This window comes from Nymphaea colorata, unplaced genomic scaffold (genome assembly GCF_008831285.2).
Source record: "Nymphaea colorata isolate Beijing-Zhang1983 unplaced genomic scaffold, ASM883128v2 scaffold0001, whole genome shotgun sequence".
Taxonomy (NCBI): Eukaryota; Viridiplantae; Streptophyta; class Magnoliopsida; order Nymphaeales; family Nymphaeaceae; genus Nymphaea; species Nymphaea colorata.
Window position 1 is genome coordinate 5,701,341 of NW_022204507.1, and position 27,118 is coordinate 5,728,458.

The 27,118-nt window shown below is 37.0% G+C and overlaps 1 long non-coding RNA gene across 1 annotated transcript in view; it reads right to left on the minus strand.

The window, feature by feature from the left end:
• Positions 1–12,222: 12,222 nt before the first annotated feature.
• Positions 12,223–27,118, minus strand: part of LOC126409257 (uncharacterized) — a 100,406-nt gene continuing 85,510 nt past the window's right edge. Inside the window, exon 3 of the long non-coding RNA XR_007572163.1 lies at positions 12,223–12,295. This is a non-coding gene — a long non-coding RNA (uncharacterized LOC126409257). The remainder of the gene's footprint in view (positions 12,296–27,118) is intronic.

A 27,118-nucleotide genomic window follows, 5' to 3' on the forward strand; every position in this document is an offset into this window, starting at 1 on the left:
ACCATTATCACTTTGGACACATTTCACATGGGTATTGAATTGAGTAAACACCATGGCACAAAAACGAGTTAAGCAAGAAAATGTTTTAGATTTGAACCTCATCAAGAAAACGCAAGTAGTTTGTGTAAAATCATCCACTATGGTGAGGAAATAATGTGCTCCCGTGTGTGATGGCTGGCATATCCTCCCCAAATATCACAATGAATCATGCTGAAAGGATCACTTGCTCTACTAGCACTACTTGGAAATGGTGAACGAGTGAACTTAGCTCTAAGACACGCATCACAAGGAGGATCAGGCTTGGAAATAAAAATGTTTTCATTCAACGAAAAAGTCTCATCGAATGAATGATGTTCAAGTCTCATATGCCATATATGAGCTGTCTTGTTACTAGGGGAAGCAAGCAAAGCATGTGAAGTAGACAGAAGAAGAAGATGGTAAAGTCCATCGCTTAATTACCTACTCCAATCAGCTTCCTCGACAAAGGGTCTGGAAAGCACAACAGGTTGATAAAAAGACGACAACACAATTAATGGTCTGGTAGGCTTTGGAACTAACAGTAAATTGTATTTAAAATCAGAAATATATAGGACATCAGTAAGCTGAAAGATAAACTGTTCTAGTAATAGAGACTAGTGTTTGATGTCCATTTGGTAGGTTGATCACTGATTTTTTGGTAGAGTTTTGATATTAGAAAGTAAATGGAAATGAGGTGTCATGTGGTCTGAGGCTTTGGTGTCAACAACCCAAGGAAAATGAGTTGTAGATGTTTGTTTACCTGCTAGATTTGCACTAGCCAGTGAAGTATCAACATTCAACCAAGATGCCAATTGACTGACTTGTTCTTCGGTAAGTTGTGACAAAGCAGCACTGACCTTTACATTGTTTGCCAATGTTCCTTCCTGTCGTGCCGTTTCAGTTTTATGAGAATCACATCTTATAACCAGTATTGCCAGCAATTCGAAAGCATCATACTTGCTTAAATGGGGGACTCGTTGCGCGACATGCAGGCACACCAGTAAGATTTGCAAGTTCAAATGACACGATTGCATGAAGTGCGGCGAGACACGCGAATACAGGTGAAGCACATCACTGAGGGACACGGTGACCGAAGACTCACTGAGGACAGAAGAACATGGCGAATCTAGTAGGAATATTCTACCGGGATTCTCATTTTCATCGGAAATCTCCTTCCACTGCCGAAAAATGAAGAAAAACACTGGAAATCTTTTGTGATCAATTTCTCCATCGTCCATGGCCCAAATCTGGCGTTCTACCCCTCCATTTGTTTGAAATTTCATCCTCTATCTTCCAGGATGGGTTTCCACATGATTTGACATTGATCCAGTACTGATTTTGCACCAAAAACTCTCAAGTATCGCCAGAAAAGGGGGAAACCAGACTTCTGATTGGTAGATGCTTAAAAATGAGGGAGCCAAAGCACTCACCGTCCTTGGATCAACCTTGCGGGATCGATCAACCAGTGGAAAAGAACTGGGAAGCCCCAAAATTGATCAAAGTTTCTCTTGGAAGGAAGAAATGGAAATGGTGTCTGCCTAAGAGTAGCAGTGCTTCAAAATTCCATTTCTTTGCAATGATGGTCTAAAAAATTCTGAAAAATTTCTCAAAGATCCTTGAGACATAGACGATTCCAAGACCTATGGCTCGATAGATGAATCCTCCCAGAGAAACAGCGTCAGGAGATTTTGTCGCAGTAGCTTCTTGTCGGCTTCCTCTGTTTTTCTGCTTCCCACTCTCGTTACAACGCAAACTGAGCTCTGATACCATGAGAAGGAAAGCGTGAGGAAAAGAGAGAGACGAGGAAGATAAATGAGCCAAAAGGTTTTTCCATTCCACATACATTTGAGTATATATAAAAGTTTACAGATATGTGCAGATCCAAAAATCTTGGGATTGGAAGATCAACAATCCTGTGTAAAAGGAGAGATTTTCTTGATTTTATCTTTCCTGAAAATTAGCTTGCTGACTTTCCTCTCCGATATATTAGCTTGCTGATTTTCCTTTCCGATAGGATTCACACAGATAATTGGGGGAATCATCCTCATCCCTGCCGATTCTGTTCATAAACCAATCTGAACAACACTGGTTTGGAGAAATGAGAGAAAGAGAGAGAGAGGTCAAATCAAGAACCTGTTGTAACTTCAAATCACAAACCAAAATGTAGAATGACATTCAATTTGTTTTTGGGAGCCCCAAATGATGTATAGGTTGGAGAATTTAAATGAGTCCATCTCTGAAATGGTCCTAATAGATTATATGTATATGACAAACATCATAGTAAATGACTGAAGAAGTTTGGAGCAAGAGAGAGAATAAAGTAGTGAGAGAAAGAGAAGGCACTTCAATGTCGTACGGAGAGCACCCTCCTAAATCCATGGTACCACCCTCAATACTCATCATTTTGTATAGAGATTACAATCGCTTGATTAAGGGAGTTTTTCTCCCCTTTAGTTTTGGATCTGATGACAAAGGAGATGATTTGTTTCCTTATCCATTCAAACAATATCTGTGGCAGTATCTTTCTCAAGATGTGGCTGAGTTGTCAGCCTCGATTTTTTTTGGTTGTGCATATCTCTTTATTCTGGAATATTCTGTTAGTTATTAAGTTGAAACTTCCTTCATTACTAGATCTGGATCTTGTCTGGATTGGATCTGGATCTCTAAGATCCCCCCTCAAATTCAATGGTCTAAAATGAGCATTGAGTTCTTATCTGCCATGAAGGAACTCATCATTGTTTAAAGCTTTAGTTGGGAGATCTGCTAACTGGTGCGATGATGGTAGACGTTGGACAAGGAATTCATTCTTAGCAACAAGATCACTGACAAAATAGACATTAAGTTCGATGTGCTTGCTTTTCTGATGCAAAACTGGATTGGCGGTCATGTATGTAGCACTAATATTATCGCACCAAATAATTGGGCTGTTGGATATTTTGGTTCCCAAATCACATAAAAGATGTTGAATCCATAGTAATTCTGCAGCCGTATTAGCAACTGATCTAAATTCAGCTTCAGGGGATGAGCGTGCAACCGCCATTTATTTATTTCTTCAAACTCCAATAAGCAAGACTTGGGCCTAGATATACAGCAAACACTCCTGATTTTCTATCATCTGGGTGCCCTGCCCAGTCTGCATCACCGTACACATGGAGTTGAAGATTGGTACTAGGTCTAGTAAGAAGACCATATTGGATAGTACCTTTAACATATCTTAGGATCCATTACCGCAGTCCAATGATCAATCGTAACTTAGAGAGTGGGATCCAGCCGAGTTATAGTTAAATATTGAAGATTGCCATCGCTCTGCCTATAGAGAGTGGGATCAGAAAAAGGTGTGTCAACCTTAGCAAGCTAATGCCATATAGACATGGGAGTGTAAGATGAAGTCCTCATATGTGGAGCGTAAATAATCATATATTTGTCTGTGATAGAGAAAATCCTTGTTGAGTCAAGGTTTGACATAATCATTGATACCATGCACTTGGAGCCTGTTTGAGTCCATAAAGGGGCTTCTAGAGTTTATAAACATAGTGTGGGCAAGCTGGGCCATGTAAACCAGGTGGTTGGGGCATATAAACAACTTCATTTAAGTTTCCATGGAGAAAGGTGTTGTCACATCAAGTTGCCCCACTGTCCAATTAAATGATGAGCAAGGGAAAGTACTGTGCACACAATGACAGACTTCACAACCGGATTGAATGTTTCAAAATAATCTATACCCTCAATTTGATCAAATCCTTTGGCCATCAGTCTTGCTTTGTACCGTTCAAGAGTCCCGTCTAATTTACGTTCGAGTTTAAAAACCCGTTTGGATCTGATGATTGCATATGACGGATCTAGTGGAACTAGAGACCATGTCTTGTCTCATTGAAAATGACACTTCTACTAATGATGATTTTGGAGGTTCCTTGGTTGAGGAATAAATAGCCTTTGTGAAAGTTGGAATATCCTGGAAAATTACTATAGAAAATGCGTAAGCCCAAAACTCCTTAGGAACACCACTATGTTTAAGCAAGGTAAGCCCTTTTTCCACTGTAGTCTTGTGCTTTCTTTCAGCTGTTCCATTTTGTTTGTGGGTATGTGGGCAAGAAATGTGTCCTCTATAAATGTGTCACTCTGTACCATAGTCTTGAAAAAAATTATTGATTACTGCATATTCTGCTCCATCATTAGTATGAAAATATTTGATTTTTGCATCAAATAACTTTTCAATTTTGTTTTTAAAAATCTTGAAAGCATGCTCATCATCAGATTTGTAAGCAAGTAAGTATATCCATGTATACTTTGAGTACCCATCCATGAATGAGACATAGTAGCAGTATTTATCCCTACTAATCACCCATGACAGCCCCAAAACATCTCAATGTATAACTTCAAAAGGAAGGAAGATTAGGTACAATCTTCTTTTTGCTACTTGTAACTATGATATTATCCACATAAATTAATCCTAGTAATTCTTGCCTTTTTTAGGAAAAATAAATAAAATAAATTAAAACTACACTTAAAAACCATGGCTGAGTAAATAGCCTTTGAGTCTGCCAAAACCATTCTAGAAATAATTGCCTTAGGCCATATTAAGTCTTTGTTAATTTTACATAAGATTGTGGTAGTATCAGATCAATATACATAAGTGGTTGCATCATGTTGACACCATCTATGTAAAAAGGCATTATTAATTGTTGAGGTTGGCTTGCACAAGAATGAAAAGGCTGGTGAAGGAGCTGTGTGTTAGGTTGGTGGAAGCTAGAGAAAGTTGGAAAAGATGAAAAGATTAAGTAGTTAACCAAATATGGTTGGTGGATTGCTTCAGCTTGAAGTCTTTCCTTTAGGCAAAGGATGAATATAGAAATGGATAACTAGGAAGACATTTGGTACTGCTTTTGTTTATCCCCACCCCATCATTACTTTTAAATATCGGCTAAGAACTAATCTGATGTAAAGCCTTGCATATAAAAGGCTCACAATTCAGGCTTGTACTGTGTGCTTCCAAAATAGTGAAGGAAAGATAAATAGAGAGAGAGAGAGAGAGAGAAGACTCCTCACTTGTTTGATGGTAGACACAGGGTGTTTAAATTGAACGACCTTAAACATTGTGTGCTTTTTTTCTTCCTTTTATTCTTTTCGGATATGTTGCCAGTTGAAACCCTTATTTTGTTCATTAGAGAGATATAACAAGTGGTATCAGAGCTTAGTGAAAGATGTCGAGTAACAAAGCATAAGATTGAGAAGTTTAAGGGGAAAAATAACTTCTGCTTATATCAACAACATATGCAGGACTTGCTAATCTAATGGGATGTGGTAAGTGGCAGGAATGGATGGCAGGCAAGCAATGTAACATGGCAGATGCAAAGGCCAGTTGTCAGTGCAATCCAACAACACTTAGGAAACAATGTCATCCACAACATTATCCATGAAAAAATGACAATAAAAATTAGGAACAACCTTTAAAACATGAATATGGGTAAGAATCACATAAACAAACTACATTTGAAGCAGTGACTTTATTGCCTTCACATGAAAGAGGGAGAAAATATTCTTGTGCATCTTAATGAATTTACTTATTTCTCAACTTCTGAGTAAGAGTGTAAAATAGATGATAAAAAAAGGCAGCATTCTTGATTAAGATGTTAGCTAGGTCGTATGTTTATTTAGTAACCACAATACTCTTTGAAAGAAAGACAGTTAGGTTAGATAATGCAACTAGTACTCTTTATTTTATGAAAAGAATATGAAAAACTCTGGTACTAGTGAAATGTAAGCAGAAGGACTAGTCGTGGATATGGAGAAAAGAGGTCATACAAAAACCAAGGAAAAAAATTTTCTAAAAAGAACTATCGATTTAAATCAAGAGGATCTAAGAATGATAATAGTGATGTCGATGTGTTTACTGCCATGAGAGTCATACGTCAAGATTTTGCAAAACATTAATGAACTTAGGTGATCATAAGAATCAAAAGAAGACGATATCTATATCAACCTCTTCCTCTATTGGTGTTGCAAAAGCAAAGAGTTTGTTAGAAATAGATGCTAATGAGTATTTATGTTCAGCATATCATGAATGTCTATCTTTAACAGATTACTACATTTTGGATGCAGGTGAATCATATCATATGTGTCCACATTGATAATGGTTTAATTCTTATATTTCTTGTGATGGAGAAACTATTTTATGGATAATAATACTAAATTCAAAGTTATTAGCATTGAAATTCTAAAAATTAAGATGTTTTATGGAGTATCAATGAAGCATTGTGAGCTACAACATGTCCAAAATTTAATGAAACTTTAATATCTTTAGGGTGCCTAAATGTTGCTGGCTACAATTAACAACATCAAATGGTCCAATTAAATTGTCAAAGGGAATATTAGTTGTAATGAAGCCACAACAAAAGGGCACTTTATATGCATTAATAGGAAGCACTAATGAGACTGTGGTAAATGAGACTCACACATCTAGGAGAGAAAGGTATGAAAGAGCTCCATAGGATACTTTTGAAAGGGCTCAAGACACATGCCATTAGTTTTTGTGATTGGTGTATACAAGGAAAGCAACATCAAGCGAGTTTCGAATTTCGTTCTTACATAAGTAGAGACATCCAATAATATATTCACACAAATGTTTAGGGCATAGTGTAGCATTCTTCTGTAGTTGGATCACACTATTTCATGAGCATCATTAATGATTTTTATGGAATGGTTTGGGTTTACTTTATGAAGCAGAAAAATGAGGTGTTTTGGGAACGGAAAGAACCAAAACCATTATAGAAAAGCAAACAAGAAACAAATCAAAAATATCTACGAAGCAATAATGAAAGAGAATTTAAAAACCAAGAGTTTGATGAATTCTACAGATTAGAAAGTATTATTAGGCACTTTACTTGAAAAGGAACAACACAACAGAATGCCATGGTTGAAAGGATAAATCAAACTTCATTAAAGTGTGCTAGATGCATGTGATTAACTACTGCTCTTCCCAAGATATTTTGGATAGAGGCAACAGCCATTACATGTTATTGTAATCAAAACTCATTTGAGTACCATCTACTTCAAGGTGCCTCAAGAGGTTTGGATAAGAAAGACAATAGATTACACTGTTCTTCATATATTTGGATGTATTGCCTATGTTCAAGTCCAAGATAATCAATAAAATACATATTTGCTGTATAAAAAAGGAGTAAAGATTTATAGATTGTGGGATCCAAATAACCCAAGATCTTTTTATTAGTATGAGTGTGGTTTTTGATGGGCACTCTATAATGAAAGGAACCACATCGACACCATTAGATGATGAATCTCAAAAGGATCAGGTTAAGAAGCAAACTATTATGGTGGAGCATCAAAACACGGAATGGAATGATGATGAACTTATTGTTCACACAAGTTCAGAGATAGATGATTCATTCAGTCACATTCAATAGCTATGGTTCAACCAAACAGAACAACAAGGCCACTCCAAAGGTACGTCTACCTGTAATTCAATTGTGTTTGCATTGTTTGATGGTCTTCATGAACCAACGAGCTATGACAAGCCACTCAACATAAAAAAAGATAAATCATTAGTTGATGGCTATGCAAGAAGAAATGAAGTCTCTCCATTCAAATGAAACTTGGGATCTAGTGGAGTTGCCCAAGAGAAAGAAACCCATTGGTTGCAAGTGGGTTTTACAAGAAGAATGAAGCAACATTTGACAATGGAGCTACAAAATAGAAAGCCAAACTTGTCACTATATGATATATGCATGGAAAAAGGATTAGATTGGAATAAGATTTCTTCCCCATCTTTAGGCATACTTCAATCATGTGATACTTATGTTGGTCACATTGCTTAATTTAGAACTACATCAACTTAATATAAACTTTTTCACATGGAGAAGAACAAATTTATGTGAGCAACTTGAAGGCTTTCAAGTCCAAGGCAAAGCAAATTGAGTTTGCAAGTTAAAGAAGTCTTTGTATGGTTTGAAGCAAACTCCACAAGAATAGTACAAATGTTTATTCCATTATGATTAGTCATAATTTTGTTCATTGTGACTATGATTGTCATGTGTATCTCAAGGTACTGAAAGACAGTTCATATGTAATGTTGCCTATATACATTGATGATATGTTAGTTGTTTTTGAAAACAAGTCTAAGCTAATATGGTTAAAGTCACTATCAAGTATAGACTTTGCAATGAAGGATCTTGGTGAAGCAAAGAAGATTCTTGGTATGGAAATCAAGAGAAACATGAAGACTAGCAAGCTATTGGTGAACCAGACAAGTTACATGCAACAACATGGCGGATGCTCGACCGGTCTCAGCACCATTGCTAATTGACTAGAAGTTGACCAAAGATGACAGCCCTAAGTTAAAAGAATAGGTGGAGCAAACAGCAAAAGTACCATACATAAACACTGTAAGTTGTCTAATGTACACCCAACCAGATCTTTGTCAAGTGGTTAGTGTGTGAGCAATTCATGATCAATCCAAGGATGATGCATCGTTAGCAGTCAAGAATGCCATTAAATATATGCAAATTCACAAGATATATGCAGTTTATTTGATAATTCATCATCACCAGAAGAAATTGGTTATGTGGATGCAAAATATAGTGGAGCTTTAGACCCTAGACAATCAATGGTTGGGTGTCTGTCTACCTTATGTGGTCCAATTTTGTATTTCAAGGAACCAGAACTCTCTCTACTATGGAAGTTGAATATATGGGTCTAATAGAAACCAGAGAAAAAGCATTATGGTAAAAGGAGTACTCAGACAACTTGGTTTGGATAAAAAGGTATGCCGAGGAGCTGCGACAGCTAAAGTGTTATTCATTTAGCCAAAAACCAAGTACTCCATGCTATAAATAAACACATATACATAAGATATTATAAAGTTAGAGAGTGGAATCATCTGAAGATCCATGTTAGTTTAACCAAGGTAAAGACCGAAGAGAATGGAGCAGATATATTCATATCGGTGGTAACTCGAAGTATATTCTAGAAATGTTTGAACATAATCAACATTGTCGATTCTCATTGATAGTGAGTTGATTCATACAAGCCAAGGTGGAGTTGAGGAGCTATGTATGAGGTCGGTGGAAGCTAAAGATAGTTAATAAGGATGAATAGATTAAGTAGTTAGCCAAGTAAGGATGATGGATTGCCTCAACTTGAAGTCGTAACTGCAATGGCAAAGGATGAAGATAAAAATGGATAACTTGGAGAACAGCTGACATTTTTTTATCCCCATCATTGTTTTTCTATATTGGCTAAGAACGTATCGATATAAAACCTTGCCTAGAAAAGGGTTATATTGGAGGCTTGTACCATGTGCTTCCAATTATTGAAAGAAAAGATAGAGAGGGAGGGAGAGAGTGACAACAGAGAAAAAAAATTAAGCTTTCAAACTTGTTTGAGAGTGGATGTAGGCTTTTTAAACCTAACCACCTTATTTCTTGTGTCTTTTTCTTCCTTACCTTTTTTTTTTCCATATGCTGCTAGCTTAGACTCATATTTTATTCCTGAGAGAGGCATTACATTAGTATCAAACTAGTTATAAGCCATCTTTTACTTAAGGTAATAATCACGATAATTTTCATTGAGATTAGATTATTAACAAGAAAACATGTGTGAAAGCAGCATATCCCTTCCTCTTGACTACACCCTTCTCTACTAACTAAGATTTAATTCTACATGTAGACAAATCATCGTTTTGCTTGATTATATAAATTCACTTGCATCCAATGGTGCTAAAGATATTCTTTTGCATGCAAACATGTTTTCCTTTTTGCATGAACAACTATTTTTTATTGCATATATGGTTTGTTGATATTCTATGTAAAGGTTTTCTTGATAAAAATATGTTAGTTCATATGAGTCCATGTTCAGACCATGGTTTGTTTCTCAATATTTTGGACTATAGTTTGAAATAAATTACGTTGAGTGTACCATCCATTATCATGTGTCTAAGCTCAAGAGTAAAAGATAGTGAAGTGGGAGAGTTTAAGTCAATTTCAAGATTAACACATGATTGAGTTGGAGATTCAAGGGTAGGACATTCCGTTGTAGAAGTCAATGGAACTGAAGAGTTTGGTGGCTTTCATATTGTTTTGAGGATAGCTGTGGCTATTGATAGATAAGATCATATAAGATGAAATTTCTCAAGTTTAGGCGTTGTTAATTATAGAGGAAGCAGGACAAACATGAATGATGCTAATAGAAGATTTTACTTTCTTTTTGGAACATGAAGGACATTTGTAAACATATGCCTCTAATTTTTGCATCGAGGTTCCATTTTACCTATATTTGTGTTTTGGAACATTTCAAGTCATTGCCCACTATCATAGCGGCTGACTCAAAATACTCGTGTTTTGCCACTAAACCTTGATCTAAAGGGACAACATGATATGTGACACATATATCTAGATGCCATGTGTGTTTTGCATTGGTTTTATAGTCATTACCAGGCTTTCGTAAATCATACAATCTATGGACACATGATTCCTCCTACCATATAGTTGACAAATTATTTAACTATATGCGTTTTGATCTTGTATGCCTACCTTTTCATGAACTTTAAAGCTTGAATTAGATCATCTAACACCTTTATTTATGCCTCTACCTCTGCCATGGGCACAACCACTTCGAGCAAAGAAGCAACTATTGAAAACTCGCTCATTGGTTGTTACTTCTCATTAAGGAGCTCTAAATGTTTCTTTTGATTTATTAGAAGGTTATGGATCTCACAGGATGGGAGAAGATAGTTCAAAGTTGTCATGATGGTGACAAAATTTTCATACTTCCTAGCCATTAAGCACATGCATAACCAAGTCATCCTTGTTTATATTGTCATCAACTGAGCTTTCTCAATCAATGAATAACTTCACATGATTGATATAGCCAACTGTGCAGTTTTCACATTTAGACACATTTTGGAGATTATGCTCAACTTGAATAATCTATAAATTCGACTATGAGACAAATGCTTTCTCAATGAATAAGCACACTTCTTGAGATTATTGTGAAGGATAATTTGGCTGACCACTAATTTAGTGATGGTAGCCTTGATTCAACTCAAAGTTAATCATACTTTATCCTTAACTTTTAGAGGTAGGCATGGATGCGGTTATCCACATATTTGAGAATGTCTTAAATCAAGAAATTAATATTTTCAACTATCATTGTTGCAATCAGCTTCAATAATCATTCAATACAATAAGCAAGAGCCATAGATTGCACTGATATAGAAGACATAGTTTACTTTGATATCGTTAAATGTTGCAATATATGAGAGAAATAAGGGAGAGAGAGAGAGAGGAGATGGCATGTTACGTAGTTCTACTTAAAGACAGCCTACATCTATGACAACATTGACTAACTATCGTACTATCACAAATAAAACATCAAGAGGTATAACTGTTGTGTGATTCCAAAGTGTGCAGATAAGTTCGATAAACCCATTTGAATTTGACAAGTGTGTTCACATTACATATCAGAACAAGTTATGTGATCTAACATTTCCTTTCTAGCTTAGATCAGAGCTCTACTTATAGAATGATTGTCTTCTATATGATGCTTTATCAACACAACAGACCATTCTTGCATTTGTCTATTCTTCTTCATATTCATATGATTTTTGCATTCAATAGCTTCATCTTTCCATTGCCACCATCAACTTCTTTTTATTAATTATTTATAGCTTTCTTTAACTGCTCTAATAACCTCACCCCCAACCCCGTGTCTCTTCCCCCATCCCCCGCCCCCTCCCCCCCCCCCCCCAAAAAAAAAAAAAGGGGCAAGGGGACCAGGATAGTTTGGTGAATTTTTGTTTTAGAACACTGGTCAAACAAAAAATACTCTGTTGTCTTAAGTGTAACATCCTGAAAGTACCCCAATTTTTTTTATATTCATTCATTCATGGGTGTAGCACGACATTTATAATCACATGACCTATGTAGTTGGCATAGGTCTGGTCCATCATAAAGCATGTAAAGATAATTTATTGTGTATTAGCACATGACGTGATCTATCCTAGGCAGTTAATGGTTCTAATCAATCTAAAGACCAGGTTTACATTCATTGATAGTATAGTTCACAACCAAACACATGTCTGGAAGTCTATACCAATAAAAATCAACCTTATAATTTACATATTGATGGCCCCACCACTAGTTATGTAGTTGCAAACCCCATATATATATATATATATAATAACAGTTGCATAAAAATTTGCACACCAAAACAGTTAGATCTTCCATGATTTTCCTTGCTCATTGTTGTGGGGCACCAAAATCACCTGAAAAATAATATTTTCAAAGCATGAGTATGCTTTCACATATTTGATAGGCTCACACACGAGGTGTGTGAAGATGTCACTCACACATACACAACAATATGTTACAACATTATAACAGGAGGATATTCAAACCATGTATAAGATATATAAGCAAGGATATCTATCAATATCATTCATGCATTACTTTATTTTGTCATCATTGAATATTAACCCGTAAAGCACAAGCTCAGGTGATATATTTGATTTCATGATCATCTCTTAATCATTTCCACCTATTTTTAAGTACTGCTGTAGTTAGTTTTCCCACCAATAGAACCCAGTGATGAGTTCCCTGTTAACAGATTCGGAGGGCAAAGGGGGGAAACAAGGGATTTACCGTGCCTGGTCCCTTTGGACCTAGACCCTAATGAGTCGGAGCTTTACATTGGGTTGATAGTCTAGTCAAACTTCACATGTTTGAGCAGGATTACTAGGATTACTGCCTAAATCACTCCCACCGAGTCTTCTCCAGTGGCACATGATAGAGAAATAAGAACTGCAATCATTAAATTTCCTAGAAACCATCATACTCTTCCAATTTCTCCGCCATGCATATTTGTTTCCATGGGAAAAGTTGGACATTTTCCAAATCATCATTAATTTCCATGTTGATAAAAAGCTAGCTTTGCCACCCACATGCAGGATGCCTTTATTTTTTTTGGCCTCCAGAAAATAGCTAGCCTGCAAAAAATTTAGGGCAGAACAAAGAAGAGATGCATTTCTAAATGGGAAAATAATGGACAGACACTAATATTAAATAATTTGTTTGGATTAAAGGGGTCAGATCCATCATATAATAAGTTTGGATTCAGACTCAGACTCCTACTTTTTAAATAATCTATATCTAATCGGGTCGAATCTTTTTCCTGAATCTTGGGCTCGGATGTTGAAGTGTTCGGATACAGAAGGAGACCAGCTTATGTAGCCTGACCATCTGCAAGATATGACCAAAAAGGTAGAAATATACATATATATATATATATATATATATACCAAATTTGTATATGATAAGTGCCAGGTCTGCATCGTTTAAAACATCCAATTGCTTAAAAAAAGGACCAGTATATAGGCACCAAAATATTCCAGCAATACCTCAATGTCGGCATGGAAAAAGATCAGCTTGTAGTGAAGCCTGAAAACCCAGCATCGAAAGGTCTCCAAGAAGGGGCATGGTGGAGCCCAGCAGAAGGGTTTCCTGAACATTGCTTTGCAGTTTGTAACCTGCAACATGTTACCAATTAGTTTGCTGATTTTTTCTCCGGTTGTACATCGGAGAAGAAAGATTGAATGCAGTAGATCGGGCGGTTAAGTAGCTAGCTGGAGCTTCTGGCCAATGAAATAATTAAGTTGTCACTGAAGATACATATAATTAACAACGAAGAACACATGAAATAATTTAGAAAGTTAGAAGCACTACCCACCTGCATAAGAAAGGAAGAGGGAGCCGGCTGTGCCAAGAGAAGTGAAGCCCATGTACAAGGCATGGGAGGGGGAACCCGCCGTGAAAAGGCTGGTGGAAGGAGGATTCATAAGTGCAAATCCAATCAGCAGGTTATACTTAATCCTGCTACTCCGAGATGATACACTTCTTTCCAGCCCAGTTTGCGCTTCAATTTTGACAAAATCACACGCTAATTTCAGACCGATGCAACAAACAGAGACATGGCGACGCAAGAAGGTTACAGCCTCAAGGAAATTGCAAATGGGCTAGTTAACAAGTCTCACCATCATCGGACGCCTCCTCTCGGCTACTAATCCTCCCGTCAACTCTTCCTTGATCAAGGTCTGCCACCACCTCCTTCATGAAGGTCATTTCTTTCCTCTCTTTTCTTCCTTGCAGATGTCTCCCTCTCCCTCTCTTTCTCCGACACGATGACGACGGTCTCAGCAGCGAAAAGATAATGAGAGGACGAGGTCTTCCTTGCAGATGTCTTCGTCTTAATTTCGTTTTTCCTTCTTCGTCATTGCTCTCTCAATTCACGTTAATTTCTCCTTTCTGGCTCTCCCACTTCCTGCTGATTTCATTCTTCGTCTTCGCACGCTCTCTCTCTCTCTCTAACCGCGACACGACAGCAACGAGGTCTGACGGGAAAGAATGGGAGGACAAGGGCCGGGAAGGTGCCGCAGTGCTTCCTGTAAATTTCGGGTTTCAATCTCCATCCTTGCTCTCTCACTTTCACGTTAGTTTCTCCCTCCTTGCTCTCTGGCTTCCTCCTAATTTCGTTTCATCCTCGCACGTTCTCTCTCTCTCTCTCTCTCTCTGAATTTCATCTTTAACGGGCAGAACAGCCGATCGACTCTCTCTCTCTCACAATTGCAAAAGCTCGTTCATAAAACAACTTACAATATTGATTTAATGAGAGCAGATCCTTACTTTAAAAATGGTAAAACAATTGAAGGAAGACTTTAAAATGTGATGCCCCAAACTACCTTCAAATACATTGAAGTGGATAAATATTGTGGTTGTTTATTTACATGTTTAAATATAAGGATCGAAAATTTGATGGAAAGCTTCTATAAATTGCTATTATACACCACTTATATATACATAATATATATTCTTTAAATATTATTTTATTTGCTAATATTGTTTTTTTGGTTTTGAATTTTTTGTAAAATGTGTATATGATAGTATTGTTTTTTTGCCTATTCGTAATAAATTCACATGCTAATTTCAGACCGATGCAACAAACAGAGACATGGAGACGCAAGAAGGTTACAGCCTCAAGGAAATTGCAAATGGGCTAGTTAACAAGTCTCACCATCATCGGACGCCTCCTCTCGGCTACTAATCCTCCCCTCAACTCTTCCTTGATCAAGGTCTGCCACCACCTCCTTCATGAGGTCATTTCTTTCCTTTCTTTTCTTCCTTGCAGATATCTCCCTCTCCCTCTCTTTTACCGACACGACGACGACGGTCTCAGCAGCGAAAAGATAATGAAAGGACGAGATCTTCCTTGCAGATGTCTTCGTCTTAATTTCGTTTTTCATTGCTCTCTCAATTCACGTTAATTTCTCCTTTCTGGCTCTCCCACTTCCTGCTTATTTCATTCTTCGTCTTCGCACGCTCTCTCTCTCTCTCTAACCGCGACACGACAGCAACGAGGTCTGACGGGAAAGAATGAGAGGACAAGGGCCGGGAAGGTGCCGCAGTGCTTCCTGTAAATTTCGGGTTTCAATCTCCATCCTTGCTCTCTCACTTTCACGTTAGTTTCTCCCTCCTTGCTCTCTGGCTTCCTGCTAATTTCGTTTCGTCTTCGCACGCTCTCTCTCTCTCTCTCTCTCTGAATTTCTTCTTTACCAGGCAGAACAGCCGATCGACTCTCTCTCTCTCACAATTACAAAAGCTCGTTCATAAAACAAATTACAATATTGATTTAACGAGAGTAGATCCTTACTTTAAAAATGGTAAAACAATTGAAGGAAGTCTTTAAAATGTGATGACCCAAACTACCTCAAATACATTGAAGTGGATAAATATTGTGGTTGTTTATTTACATGTTTAAATATAAGGATCGAAAATTTGATGGAAAGCTTCTATAAATTGCTATTATACACCCCTTATATATACATATATATTCTTTAAATATTATTTTATTTGCTAATATTATTTTTTTGTTTTTTAATTTTTTGTAAAATGTGTATATGATAGCCTATTCGTAATAAATTCAGCTGAATTTCTTGCCCTGGGAAATTCACTTGAAAGCCTATTTTTTATAATACTGCCGTTCACATATAAATGTTTTTGATATATAACATTAACAAAAGTGATCTAATTTTGTTTGTGTTAAAATTTTGGGAATGATACAGTAGCGCTATTGTTTTTTTGCCTATTCGTAATAAATTCAGCTGAATTTCGTGCCCTGGGAAATTCACTTGAAAGCCTATTTTTTATAATACTGCCGTTCGCATATAAATGTTTTTGATATATAACATTAACAAAAGTGATCTAATTTTGTTTGTGTTAAAATTTTGGGAATGATACAGTAGCGCTCATAGATCCTGAAACGACTCCCAAGGGCAAGGTGGACCTCTGTTCGACCATTCACACACTTTTTTGTTGAGGACTATTTTTTATTTTTGTAAGAAACAGGTCTATAATCTTCATTTCATTTTTACCATATAAAATGTCTATTTTCTCCAAACGAAAGCATTTTAGTCATTTCATGCTCAAAAATACACTCAAGGGAAAAGAAGGGGGTACAGGTTAATTTTATAAAAAATATACATTTTACACTTTTATAAAAAAATATACATTTTAAACGGAATTATTTTGGTCATGCAGACCCTTGTGTATGAGATGAAAAAAGCAAGGTGCCCCCAACTTTTGACCAAGTTGCCCTAACTTTCAACCAAACTTCGGATTTTGACACAACTGCTATGATCTGGCAGACTAGCATTATCAATTTGATGGACGAATATCTATATCATAATTTGCCATTGTGAAAAATAATTAGGTTGATTTCACCAATTTGTCACGATCTTTTTGGATGTTCATATATTTAGGTTTGAATTATTACATGGAAGAGACCTCAATAGCCATTCAAATGGAACCCTAATTGTTCATTGGGTATTCTCATGTTAATAGTCGACTTTCAAAAAGCGTGGACATTGGATATTAGATATTTATTGGAAACTAAATTCGAACTTAATACAAATTCAGATACCCATCCAATCGGTTGTGTTTTTTAAATACAGATCCAATTTCATCTTTTAATCTAATATTAATTTTTTTTTCCATATCTCTCTCTCGTTTTGTTTTTGGAGTTTATTCAATCGGACAACGGATCCAAATTGGATTTTATGGCATCCTCATCTGAGGGAGACTTAGAATTTTGTTCCAGTGAATGCCTGAATGGGGTTCTTCATGAAATTTAATTTTACTCGTTTTTCTGATATCTATACAAACCAATTTTTTCAAAAGAAATTTCCTTTCTTTTTAACCTTTTTGAAATTAAGCAAGCATGTGTTTGGCAGCCCCTATCATGAACTTGAGCATCCAAACTCTTTTCACTAGAGTATCCATTCGATGTTTCACTTGATTCAATGCTCTCTCTCTCTCTCTCTATGTGAGACGGAAGAATAAGATTCAGAAAACATAGAGAGAGATCGAGAGCAGCAGAGCCAAACCACCACAGATGTGTGGGAAGATGATATCAATGTTCATATATAAAGATCATTCTGAAACTGTCCTCAATGAATAGATATACCCAAGAGGCATGTTCAATTTTATCTTATATGTGCTGGAACTGAAATATTTCTTGTCGTTGAGGAAATTGGGACGTAAATTCAGACAAATTTCTTAACCTTTTCCTGGAAACTGAAGTTGCCATTTCATGCATGCTTGCAGGTGAAATTGAAAGACGATGACGTTTTGGAAAATTATATGTTTAATACGCGGGTTTGACAAACTTGCAGAAATGCTGATCGTGAATTGCATTGACATTTCCATGACATTGCACGGCCATTTCCCTGCTAATCTACAATGCGTACGCGTTCTGAAATGGTGATCAAATTAATGCCAATGTTTGTGTGTTCAGACGTTGCGTTTGGAAGATGACGAACTAGTAGAAAGCTAGCAGGCAGGCTTCATACACTAACCAGCTAGTCGTTTGTTCAAGCTTGTTTGGATAGAAAGGAAAGGAAATGATAGAATTTATAATATTTTAAAATAATACCCCTAACATTCAAAATGTTTAAAAATTGAGAGGGGCATAAATGGTAGAAAGAGGCAGAGGTTTTCTTTCTTTCCCAATTCGTCCAATTTTGGAGGGATTGGATTTACATTATATTTTCCTTTCCTTTTCCTCCCTTTGCAACCAAACAAACTTTTTAGTTTCCTTTCATTTCCCTCCTTTCTAATTAATCAACCAAACAAATGATTGATTGTCGAATCCCTCCTTTTCCCTCCCTTTCTCTCCATCCAAACAGGGCCTTAGGGTTTCACCTTGGAGGAATCTTCTGAACGGCAACATATAGGAGGAAATGGATGAAACAAGAAAAATTGTCGCAAGCGGTTCAAATAAATGTAAACTTTATGCCCATCGATGTTGTTAGTTAGCAAGCAGAACAGTGTTTCAACTACCGACACTTGATGTTTCAAGTGCCGGTGACAAGGTGTTGACAATAGGCATATCTGGTGCAGTGTGTCTATAAAGTAGATTAAGTCGCCAAGATCTCTTAGTGCAAATTGATGGTGTAACTGATATATTGAATTGTCTCCATAATTTGAACAAAGACATATCAGTCACCAAATTTTTAAAATATCCGATAGAGAAAAGCGTGTCACTGACTCATTGGTCCCAGGCACAGGGTGTTTGCTTCAATTCGTAGAGGGCTTTAGGCAATTGGCAGACATCATGCACCTTGCTCCCATAGCCAGGTGGTTGATGCATGGAAACTGTTTCCTCTCACTCCCCGAAACACATTGCTGACATCAAGTTGTATCAGAACGATGTGGATGGTGGTTGGCTTCACTGCAAGACTAAAGGTGTCAAAATAATTGATTCCTTCTACCTAGCTGTATCCCTTCGCGATTGATCTGGTCTTGTACCACTCTGTGCTGCCATCTGACTTCCGCTTAAGCTTGAACACCCATTTACATCCAATTACATGCTGTCCTGCACATGGTGGTTCAAGAATCCAAGGCTGGTTCTGTGGAGAGCTTGCATTTCTCTGTCCATTGCTTGATGCCATTTTGGGTGTTGGTTGGCTTGATTGAGTTTAAAGGTTATTTCTTAACAAGATCAGACAAGAACACTGTAGGAATAGAATAAAGAGCAGAAGTATAAACTTTAGGAATAGGGGTATCATCTTGTGATTGTGTGGTCATGGGATGAGTCCTAAGGGGTGGCAGTGGAGGTTCCTCTCAGTGCTGGCCGATGGTGAGTGTGATGGAGAGTTAGAAGTAAACGGTGACAACTGACAAAGGCACTTGAGCTAGGTTTGAGGAGGATGAAGTATTAGGAGTCAATGAGTTGAGTGAGTAAAAAGATTGGTGTTGGACTAGTAATGACTGGTTCGGCTGCGCTAGATGTAGTCCTGGTGTCGGTTTTAAAAAGGAATAAGTCTTCATAAAACGACATCATGTGAGATCAATATTTTGAGTGAGTCTTTCTTCATGAATATATAGCCTTTATGCATAGAGCTATACCCATGAAAAGCATGAATGGACAACTTAAAAGCTAATTTGTTAGTTGTTTTGCTTTTATAAGTTTGATATGTGACATTTTAATAATTGTAGTCAGTTTTTTAAGGATGTAGTTGTTAGTAAGTAATTTCTAATTATTCTTTCAGATAGCAATATAATCACCATATAATTTTGCCTATATGGATGATAGAAGTTGGATACACCAAAATAGGTAATTTTTTATCTAACCAGTTTATGTTTCTATTATGTTATATGGTGGTGAGCTTAGTTAATTGATTTGTATGAATGTTTTCATTTATCAGTGCAAGCCCTGAGTACTTGAGAGGAATTGAAAATTTTCTTGACTTTGCCGAATAATTCTATTGTTGATGCCAAACTTAGATGTCTATATGTGAAGAGCAACAACTTTTTGTCGCACTGAGTAGAAGATGCATTTAACCATACCGTATGCTTTGAATTTGCTCCAAATTACGTATATTGGAATTATCATGGTGAAAGTATACTACCTTCAAAAAGTCAATAGAATGCGATTAGTGAATATAATATGGATGTCATGGAAGGTCGGATAGTAGGCGCATTAGGAATATCAGCATAATTTAATATATAGTCAAGAAAATGAACCAAACAAAGATCCACTTTTAGAAGATAGTGCATATGAAAAATTAATGAAAGATGTTTACCAAGAATTATATATAGGGTGCATGAAATTCACAAAATGGTCTTTTCTTATGCATGTATTCCATATAAAGTGCCTTAATGGATGGAGTAACAAGTCATATGACATGGTACTTGAACTTCTTCATGACGCTTTTCTGCAAGGTGTACAATTGCCAAAGTCATATTATGATAGCAAACGAACATTTGAGAATTGGGTCTCAGTTATGATAAAATATATGCATGTGAAAACAATTGCATGTTGTTTTTGTAAAGATAATGCTGAGTACCAATGTGATATCTATAGTGCTTCAACATGGAAGGATGAAACTAAGAACAATAAAGGTTACAAGACACCTGCAAGTGTTTTGCATCATTTTTCATTGATTCCAAGATTGAACAGGATGTTTATGTTATGTGAGATTGCTTCAAATAAGACATGGCATGATGAAAGGCGTGTTCAGGTTGGTCATTTGAGGCATCCAGCAAATGTCAAAGCTTGAAAGTCTTTTGATGAAATACATTCTTCTTTTGCAGCAGATAGTAATAACGCAAGACTTCGTCTAGAAGTTAATGGATTCAATCTTTTTCAAACATTGAGTTTCTCAAACAATGTTTGGTCTATTGTCATAATTGTTTATAATTTGCCACCTGCATGTGCTTAAAACAGCCTATATTACACTTGCATTGTTGATTTGTGGGCCGAAGTCTCTTGAGGCAAAAGCGTTCGATGTTTTCTTGTAGTCTTTCATTAATGAATTAAAGACATTATGGAATGACGGTCTGCAACATATAGCATGACCTTTTTCGCAGGTAATAATTGTATACCAGTGCTGAGTTTTACCAGAATGAACACTAAAAAAGAGAAGACCAATAATAATTACCTGTTAATCCTGCCCAAATGTTTTTTCTTGCTTCCCCCTTGGCCTTTTCTTCTTCAATTTTTTCTTTTTGTTCCTCCTACGGTATTTTTCCCAACTTTTCTCTTGCTTCCCCTGGTACCGGCGTTTCTTTCTCAAAATTTTCTCTTCACTCTCTTGCGTCCCTCATATGAGATTTTGAGTCGAGCACCATTGTCATCATTCCACTACAACAAGTTAAAGGACTGCTGTCATTCATGGTGGGTGTAGGTAGACTATGAGTATTTTATGAAAAACAGTTCTATGAATTGGTCTCTACATTTTCATTGTCTCTATTGGGTAACTGTAACATGCGACTCTTTCGGGCGATCATAATTTTGTCATTTTTAGCAAAAATTTATTTCGATGGACTAGCTATTCTTCTTAAGTATGATGGTGAAACTGGTGACTTATCAATGGGACATTTTCCATGTTAGTTGCTATGTCAATTGTACCTTTTCTTTATTAGTTGTTCAATCTGGCAGCATCTGAGTTTCTGGCACTGAATTGACTAGTCACAAGTGAAAAAAGATTGCAGCTAGTGATGGTCTTTCACTTTGCTTCTTTCTTGCATTTATAGGATGTGTGTGTATGCTAGCCAAGCAATGCATTGATGAGGAACCAATTCTGCAACCAGACATAAAGCAAGTTGTTGTTGCCCTGCCACAAATCCTCCTCTCCTCAATTGAGTGGGAAGCTACACTGGCTCTAGGTTATACCACACTAAAGAAGCAAGTTTTAACATATTTTCTTAATGTTCATTGTTCACTTGCCGACACTGCTAAACTTTGCACTATTTCCACCTCGGTTATGAGATTACCCTGGAAGCAATTTATGTTCATGGCTTTTGAAACTTTGAACTATAACAAATCGGTTGTATTGTAATATAAGTTCAAAATTTTGTTATATATATTTGTTTAGTTTATGTGCATTTAACTGTTTCTTTTGATACATAGACTATATAAAAGCAGGTTAATATATGTATTTCTAATTTGAAAAAAATGTCCTATACGGATTAGGAAAAAAATTAAGACACATTCACTGAAGCATAAGATTGCATTTGATAAAGATTAATTGTAACATTGATCTAGACACTGGTAAAGTTTTACCAATGTCCACGGAATCATCATTAATTTACCGACATCTGAGACCATTGTCAGTATAAAGTTTTACTGAAGTTTTCAGCATTGTGGGTAAAAAGAAACTACTACCAACACATATCAATGTTGGTAACAATCTATTTTACCCACCTGTTTTGGCACGTCAGTGATGGTGGCTACACCAACACTTAACTTCACTATGTTGATGATGATTTTTACCAACACCGTCTTCATTAACAATCAACAAAAACATCGGTAAAACTGTTAGCAATGCATGGCTAAGTTCCACCGACATGTTTTAGTCATCGGTAATGCCTTGGCTTTTCGTACTGATTCTTATGACCCTTGGGAGATGCCAGGAACTTTTAAAGCAGCCCCTGGTTCCTGTCTTCATTGTATTTTACAGATAAATTTCTCCATTCTTCTGATTATGATGTTGACTTGGTTAATAAGGAACCTGAAGATGATATCAGAAAAGTAATGGTACTTCTGTGTTCCTAGACATCGGAAGAACTATAGTGGAAGGAAGCCAAATAGAATTGTAAAGGTAGGGGACTTGGAAGGCGACTGGGGCCTACCAGCTGATCAGAATTGCCGCTGATACGAGGCGCAACGTTGGGATAAAGAAGACCTTGTTGTACTACACAGGTAGAGCACTCAAGGATGTAAAGTGTTGCACGTTGAGATGGTGATCAACATCTCTTATGATATTATGTGAGATTGGTTATACACAGTTATCAACCATACGATGCCTCCAAGATGGGCTGCTATCAACAGCTTATCAGCTCCCATTAGATCATCAGGATGTCAAACGATTCTACTGATTCTGGATTCTTAACATGCCAATTTTGTGCACTTCATTGTTTTATGCCACATACAGTTGTCAAAGGGTTTGTACTACTTTATCATCATGGTTATATCTGGTCCTTTTTTTATAAGCAGGATACATGGATAGTATAGAAGATAAATCAAAGGCAAATATGGTGAAAGTAAAAGGTTGATTTTTCGTGTTGCCTGAAAATGTGGATGTTGTTAAGGTATTCCTACTCCTCCCCATCTTTTCACACTCGTGCCTAGCAGCAAGGAACGTACACTTGTCTTTTGTTGTATGTCCCGTAGTATTCAGTAATGTTAGAATCCTATTTTAGCAGCCACCAAGAGAACAAAATTTCTTCTGTTCTGGTCAGTGTTTCATTTAACTTTTTTCTACTTCTAGAAGAATCAACTGAAAATCGTCTAGTGTTGGTCATTGGCAGGTTGATGCCAAATTGTGTACTATCTTTGGAGTTGAGATTTTATTCTTTTATATTTCTTCTTTTTAAGTACATAAACTAATTATCTTGTTACTACCATGTTTCATATATAAGGCTGCATTTTGTTTTTTTAATTAAAAGCTATAATGGTGGTGAGGGCACCGTTATTGACTATCTGTCCCCGGGGAAAGAAATTATTGCTATAGATTTGGCTATACCAGGCACCGCATCATCACCACGGGAGACTGTAGGGAGAGACACAATACCGGTGATTTCAGAGATGATCAGTGAAGATATCACCCGGTATAGGTCTCTTTTCCTGCAGTCTCCGTAAGTGTCCCATTTATTAATTTTGAATGCTTATTGTGCTGCTTTTATTACTGTTATCTACTTCAGCCCGCTCGTGAGGCCATTTCCCTAACTATTTTTTCGGTTCCTTAAAGTTCTAAAGTTCCTAAGGAAATGTGCTGGGGTAAAATTGTCATTTGAAATAGTTAGTTTTAGTTTATATTGAGGTATGCCAAAGATGCTATACAAAAAATCGGGTAAGGTTATAAACTCTATAACTCCTGCTCTCTCTTCCATGTTGCAGACTAACATCACAAAGTGCCACATAAACCATTGCTAAAACTTAATTGTTTAACAAAATCAGACTGAGTGGGCCATTTCAATCAATTATATATGGATTGAAACTTGTTTTTTCATGCGTACATGATTTATCAGTTGAGATAACCTGTTGAGAGATACTAATTAATTTCAGTGGCATTTTGTTCATGAGTAATTTCAGTATATTAGTGAGATCTTTTTGGTTTAATTCCTTTTATTGTTTGAGCAGACTGTGACAGGCCAGGAGGAGAGTGCCAAGACCGTCGTGTTGTTGGGGAAGATGGCATCCCCTTCTACTTCAGTGGGAGGAAGGATAAGGACTTCTGTTTGCTCTCTGAAGCCAACCTACACATTAATGAACACTTCATTGGTCAGCGGGTGGCGGGCATGTTCGGACACTTCACATGGGTTCAATCCATTGCGGTCCTCTTTGATGATCACCAAATCTTTGTGAGTGCCAACAAGGTCATTGAGCAAATTGTTTTTCCACCGGAGCTTGCGCTTGGAGATCCTACAGGCATACCATCATTCTGTTCACTTTTCGCCCAAGGGTCCAAGCTGTTTACTGTGCTTCTGCAGGTGTGATTGCAATGTCGTGGTGTTCTTTTGACAGCTCCTTCCTACTTGCATGTGCAAAAGACAATAGAACTCCATGCTCGGACACAGTCACTGGAGAGGTAAGGTTTCATTCTCCCCCTAGTTATTCATGTTTAGAGAATATGGACAGTTTCATGTCCTAATGACAGCTTCATTCGTTCTCTTTTTCGCTTTCTAATATGTACAGATAATTTCTGAGTTGCCTCCCAGTACTAATTGGAATTTTGTAATTCATTAGTACCCAAAGATGTACGTCGCCATAACATCATCTTCATTTGATGCGAACATGTGGCAGTAATGTCAATTCGGGTGATAGCTTGCACTTTGAAGAACAGATATTTTCAACTTAGGGAGGGTTATTGACAATGACCTACATTTACATAACAAGAATTAAAAGGTGGCTGATGATTTTGTAATGGTGGATTGGATTGTAGTTTGAGGTAGACGTACAAATGTTGGATTAATAGTTTTAAATCTTATGATTAGTTTATTGCATTTATAATGTACTTAAAATCTTAGTTTAATGACATTGATCCTTTATCTTGCTGAGAGAACTCCTTTTGTAATTAATTGTCTATGCAATAGCATATAATGATCTTTAATGACACTTTAATAGACCATCAATGGCATTCGTAATCTGTCATAAAATGTAAATAATGGCATACAGATATGTGCCACTAAGGATGTTTATTGAAAGTTTCTGCTGTAGAGGCAGTGCCATCAAAAAGATAGACGGTGGCGTTTTTTTTTTGTCATAGTAATCTAATACCAGCTTTGGAAAAACGCCACTGAGAGCTCCTTCAATGGCCAGCTGAGGCTTTTGTAAGTGCCGACTGCGGCACAACTCCAACATCAATGAAAGGTTTTCAGGATCATTAATAAAATGCCACGAAATAGGCTATTTATGACATTTGAGTATTGTGCCACAAAATATTAAAGATAATAGAAACAAGAGAGAGAGAGAGAGGAGATGATGACACAATAGAATGAATTGTAAACCGCTACAAGACTTGGGATAAATACAACGTGTAAACTAAGTATGGTAGTACAACAATGATATAACGTTTGAGAGGTAATGGAATGTTTGAATTCAAATTTTCTTTCCTTAGTTGGGTTGCTCCTCCATTGATGTTTTCTTTTTGCCAAGTTTAGTGGGTTCAATTTCCACCAATTTCTCCTTGACAACGAGGAAAATCTTTCACACGCTCCCTCAAGCTGTGGGTGGCAGGGATAATGCTCAGCTAGACTCTAAATTCTTTGAACTTAGTAGATCCAAGAGGTTTGGTCTGTCCATTTGCTATTTGCTCGGATGATCTAATAAACTTGATTGAGATATTTTCCTTTGATACGTGATTTCGCACAAAGTGGATTGAGATATTCTTGGATAGCGAACAGGGTTCGCTGCTAAGTATAATGCACCTATATTGTCACACCACGATATTAGAGTTCCAGTGCATGATATGCCCAATTTGATTAGTAGGGCTTTCAGCCATAAGAATTCCTGCAGCAGCACATGCGAGAGAATTATATTCAGCTTCTGTACTTGAACGAGTCACGGTTGTTGCTTTTTAGATGCCCAGGAGATAAGATTATTACCCAAGAACGTTACACATCCACCTGTTGTTTTTCTGTCTTCAATACGTCCAGCCCAATCAGTGTTGACAAATGCAATTAAGTGAAGATGATCTGATTTTTGAATGCGTAGTCCAAGCTGGCTTGTGCCCTGTAAATATCTGAGAATTTGCTTTATGAGCCTCCAATGGCATTCTAAGGGTTAATCCATGTATTTACATGTTCGATTTACTGCAAATGCTACATCCAGACGTGTGAGGGTGAGATATTGTAATGCTCCCACCACGCTCCGTTAGAGACTAGGATCCGAGAATGGAGTGCTAAACCCCTAAACATGGACAGTTGACATAGGTGTTTGGGCAGGCTTGGCATTGGTCATGTTAGCTTTTTGTAATACATTGTTAAGATAAGCTCCTTGCCAAAGAACCAAATAGTTGGGATGCCGAATCACCTCTATGCCAAGAAAATATGATAAATCACCCAAGTTCTTGACTGAAAATGATGGCCGATGTTTGGCAAAAGTTATATATATGAGTGTATCGAATGATCCGGTGATAATAATATCATCAACATAAGCTAAGATATATATCTTTTCACATTGTTGGCAGAAAATAAAGAGAGACACATCTAATTGAGATACCTGAAATCCAATGTCGCTAAGAAAGATACTCAGGCGTTCATACCAAGCTCGAGGGGCCTGCTTCAATCCGTACAACGGTTTGTTGAGTTTGCAAATGTGAGACAAAAGACTCGGATATTCAAACCCTTCTGGCTGGGTGATGTAAATGTCTTCATTAAGAAAGTCATTTAGGAATGCATTATCAAAGTCGAGCTGGCGAAGAGACCGTGCATGTTGTACAATGATGGTGAGAATGACGTAAATTGTAGTGGGCTTAACCGTGGGACTGAAAGTCTCCAAATAGTCTATCCTGGCTTCTTGTTAGAATCCTCGA